The following is a 4,858-nucleotide window of genomic DNA, read 5'->3' on the forward strand; positions in this document are numbered from 1 at the left end:
GTGAGGAGAGGGATGTGATATGTGTATCTCATTTATGTCTGAGAACTCCACAATCTCTTATTCTTCTCTGCTTGCTGACCAACTGAGAGCTGTAATTTCCTGTTGCTGTGATACAAAAAACACACCATGAGCAAGGCAGTTAATATTATATGAAGCATTTATTTGTACGTACAGAGCCAGATGGGAGAGAGCCTATCATGGCAGAGAAGTGTGGCAATGAGCATCAGTTATGGCAACTGAAGCAGGAAGCTGAGAGCTCACAACTGGAACTATAAGCATGAAGTAAAGAAAGCAAAATGAAGTAGTGGGACTGTTTTAAGCTCAACCCCTGACGCCCATGATACACTTCCTTTGTCAAGTCTGCTCCACCTAAGCCTCCCCAAACAGTATCACCAAGGGCCAAGGATTCAGATGCCTGAGGCTAGAGCACACGTTTCTCATTCAAAACTACCAAAAAAGTCTTTGTGATAACTGCAACTTAATGCAAGAAACAGCTTCTCTGATAAAATTTGAGAGATACTCTGATCTATGCGGAAAGCAATAAGTCATTAAGAGTCATTTTAATACTATGGATATTTAGTAGAATAATGGCATCGAGTTTGTCCTTAGGGGCTGTAACCTATGGAGCCACAAATTCTTTGTCTCCTTAACAGTGCCAGGTATGGATCACAATCTTGTGAATCCAGTCTTCGATCTAAGAACAAAGTGGTTGATCGCTTCCACAACGCCCATGCCACTATTGCACCAGTGGACATATTTTGTCAGACCAGTCATTGTTGTAGCTTTCAGGTCTCAGCTGGGTGAAATTAAGGATTTTTTTTCTTTCCTCCTCCTGCAGCATGCATAGCAGCTTCCAGCAACATGAAAACAAACCAGCAGGCATGAAACTTTCAGGTGGATATGTTCTGCGACTCAAGCGCGTGGTATCTTAAGCAATAAGGTTTTACCACCAAGTTCTGGCGTGTAACCAAGAGGACCAACAATAGCCTGTAGTACTTGGGGATCTATGTGACTCCACTGGACAACAGCTGAAAGGGAGGTAGCCCGTTACTAGGGCTGGAGTTTCACTTGTTGGCATGGGGTGATTATATTTTGAAATAGTCATCACAAGTAAAGTCGGGGCTTTCAACTTACAATTTCAGATAAGTGTGGCATTGGCAGAGCCATTCTAAAGAATTGAAAAGACATAAAACTAAGACATGGGACTAGAAATGGGGGTTACATGTAACAGAAAACTGACCCGATTTGTGTGGTCATCAATGACATAGCTGAAGAAAGTTTTTATACTCACTCAAAACAAAACAGAAGAAAACTAGGTTACTAAGTGAATACTGTTCAATCTTCCCAAGTTTAAGAGGTTAGCTAGATTTGAAATTAATTATTTTGCATACAGTGAGAATTATCACAACCAGGCATAGCTTTTAAGTAAATTATTAAATGTGGGTCTTGATTTATATATTTTAATAATTGGTGAACATGGTCTTGGGTTTCTCTGTATGAACTATATTATGGTAGTAATTGTTAATTTTGTTAATAATCTCTGACTAGCCTCAGATTACCTGTGAAAGTTACATTCATTATATATGACTAAAAAAAATTGAGATTTAAACTGAATATATAAGTCAACTTGACAACATTCTGGGTGGCGCCAGTTTTGAACTGTGCTGTTTTAAGTTGTGTGGCTATTTTTCTGGGTATCACGGTCATTGCAGAACTCGATGACTGTCCCCTCTGCAGAGGAGCTGGAATCCTTCGAGTACAGTGACCTGCAAAATTCAGCCAAAAGGCTGGGCCTCCGGGCTAACCTGAAGGCAGACAAGTTGTTAAGAACCTTGAAAGCAGAGGGGACGCTCACGGAGGCCACGTGAACCAGAGACGCGCTGGTCTGAGTTCCTCACGCAGGTCTCACTGTCAGGGTTCGCTTTCGGCTTGCTCAGGACTGAAGCGCTCAGGACAGAGCTATATGGAAGAGAAAATCTGTTCCGCTGAGCCCAGGCTGTCCCGGAAATGCAATGAGGCAGTGTTTCAAACCAATCTAGATTCTCCTGTGAGGTAAAGAGTTCTGGAGGCCACAAGTGAAAATGACATACCCCACCTCAATGACCCTTCAGCCAAAGGCATGACAGCTCAGGAACACACGGACTTGTTGCACACAGAAATGTGTGCCCAGGAAAAGGAGATCTCTAGTTCTTTAGAAGAAAGAAGTCATTCTTCACTACGATGGGCATATTCTGCTCAGTAATCAAGTTTGAAAATCTTCAGACTTAAGGAGACTGTGTCCCTGAGGTCCCATCATAGCCCTGGGTGTTATAGCAATATGTTCCACAATGGCCATGATCGACTCTGTCTTGTGGTATTGGCCCTTACATACAACTGAAGGAAGTGTGAACTTCATCATGTTGATACATTGGACCGTCATGATTCTTTATAATTACTTCAATGCCATGTTTGCTGGTCCTGGCTTCGTCCCTCAGGGGTGGAAACCCGAAAAGTCTCAGGATAGCATGTATCCCCGGAAATGTAAAGTCTGCCAAGCGTACAAGGCGCCACGTTCACATCATTGCAGAAAGTGTAACAGATGTGCAATGAAGATGGACCACCACTGCCCCTGGATCAACAACTGCTGTGGTCACCAGAACCACGCCTCATTCACCCTCTTCCTTCTGTTGGCCCCTCTGAGCTGCACGCATGCTGCTTTCATCTTCATGATGACAATGTACACACAGCTTTATAATCGGCTCTCCTTTGGGTGGAACACAGTCAAGATTGACATGAGTGCAGCCAGGGGAGATCCACCTCCAATTGTTCCCTTTGGATTGGCTGCATTTGCCGCCACCTTGTTTGCCCTGGGATTAGCTTTGGGAACAACCATAGCTGTTGGGATGTTGTTTTTCATACAGATAAAAATCATTCTCAGAAACAAAACTTCTATTGAATCATGGATTGAAGAAAAGGCTAAAGATCACATTCAGTATTACCAACTGGATGAAGTCTTCATTTTTCCTTATGATATGGGAAGTAAGTGGAAGACCTTTAAACGGGTGTTCACATGGTCAGGAGTCCCTGAAGGAGATGGACTTGAGTGGCCAATACGAGAAGGCTGTGACCAGTACAGCCTCACAATAGAACAGTGGAAGCAAAAAGCAGACAAGAGAGTCAGAAGTGTTTGCTATAAAGTCATAGAAGACTACAATGGTGCCTTCTGCCCTTTGAATAGAGGAGTGAGAACCTTCTTTACAAGTCTGAGGACTTTACAAGCACTGAGGACCCTCGGATCTGGCTGCAGAAAGGAGAGTTCATCTTAGCAACAAGAGGGTTACGATACTGGTTGTATGGAGACAAAATTCTTGATGAAGTACCTTGAAGAAGGTACTTCAAGAGTAAGAGGGTGGTTTCCTAGAAACTGTGTGGAAAAGTGTCCCTGTGATGGTGACTCAGATCCAGCCCCAGGGGGGGAGAAGAAAAACAGATAGCCACTGTTAAAGTGAGATCATTAAGTCTTCATTACTTGAAAATCCACATGTAGTACCTGAGAATTATGAAACAAGCTTAAGGTATTCTTCTCCTCAAAGATACCCTAGTGCCATGACTTCAAAAATCTTTATTACCATTTTGAAACAGAAGCCATTCTGCATATGCCTTTGAATTCCTGCCGTCTTTCCACTTCTTCCTACTGAAGGAATGCTGTTCCAGCCCAAGTGAGCAACTTGCCCTTTCTGTGTGCTGCACATCTGACTTCCCCTGCTGGTCTAATTCCCCACTGGACAGGAGCATCTTGCATGTGGTTATTCTGTTTCTTCCTCCGATGACATTTCCTCCATAATCTTCTAGAGACTGTAGAACTTGTCAGATTCAACATAAACTCAGATTTGGTTACTTTTAATAATACAGATTTTGTCAAATCCAATAAAGGTCAATGGATGTTCTGGAAAAGAAAAAAATAAAAAAACTTGAAAGCACACCTGAATCCAGAAACAAGGAAAGAAAATAAAAACCAGGATGAAAAGCAATCCTCTGCATTCCCCATTGATGAGACTGAGATACAAGTTAGCAGTGAGAAGCAAGCTGAGACAGACTCAGGTGGCCATGCATGGGTTTTCTAAACTTGAGAACAATCAGAGGACTTCAGCCATGATGCCAAGCTTTAAGGAGCTTCATGAGGCTTGTGTTAAGAAAATGGAAACCCTTGATGAATATATTGTGAGGAAGAAAAAAAAAAGAAACACTTTAAAGAACACAATTCAATCAATGATCTACAGCTTGACAAAAAAGGCATAGTGACCTCAGTTCCACCAAGAGGAAGACTTTCTGTACCCTGTACTCCTGCCAGGCAGCAGTGCCCACAAGGCCACTCAGCAACAAAATGAATGTCAGGTTTTCAGCTACTACTAAAGATGATGAACATAAGTGCTCACTGACTAAGACATCAGCCAGAAAATCTCCACATGTGACTGTACCTTGGAGTGCTTCAAAAGGCCAGGCTATGTTCAGGACACCCAAGTTAAAGACCACTGGGAGGATTTCTACTGCAGCTATTACCCCATTCAAGTTGACGAATGAAGTAACACAGACTCCAGGTTCTAGTAAGAGACCAGTATTTGATCTGAAAGCAAGCTTGTCTCGTCCCCTCAACTACAAGCCACACAAAGGAAAGCTGAAACCTTGGGGGCAAGCTAAAAAAAAAAGAACAATTCTCTGGATGAATGTGTAAGCAGAGTGTCCTTCCACAGGAAAACTTACAAACAACCTCATCTCCAAACCAGGAAAGAACAAGGCACAGACATGAGCAAGAACGAAAGGAGAAGAAAGAAAAGCTCTGGAAGCTCGAAGAAACCTGGGCGTGACGAAGGCCCAGTGA

The 4,858-nt window shown here is 42.8% G+C and overlaps 2 pseudogenes; both read left to right on the forward strand.

Moving 5' to 3' along the window:
• Positions 1–2,220: 2,220 nt before the first annotated feature.
• On the forward strand, positions 2,221–3,473 carry LOC110284967 (palmitoyltransferase ZDHHC6 pseudogene; annotated as a pseudogene).
• Positions 3,474–4,086: 613 nt separating this feature from the next.
• Positions 4,087–4,858, forward strand: LOC110284567 (nucleolar and spindle-associated protein 1 pseudogene; annotated as a pseudogene).

Source organism: Mus caroli, unplaced genomic scaffold, assembly GCF_978045245.1.
Source record: "Mus caroli unplaced genomic scaffold, Mus_caroli_1 scaffold_19, whole genome shotgun sequence".
In the NCBI taxonomy this organism is placed as follows: Eukaryota; Metazoa; Chordata; class Mammalia; order Rodentia; family Muridae; genus Mus; species Mus caroli.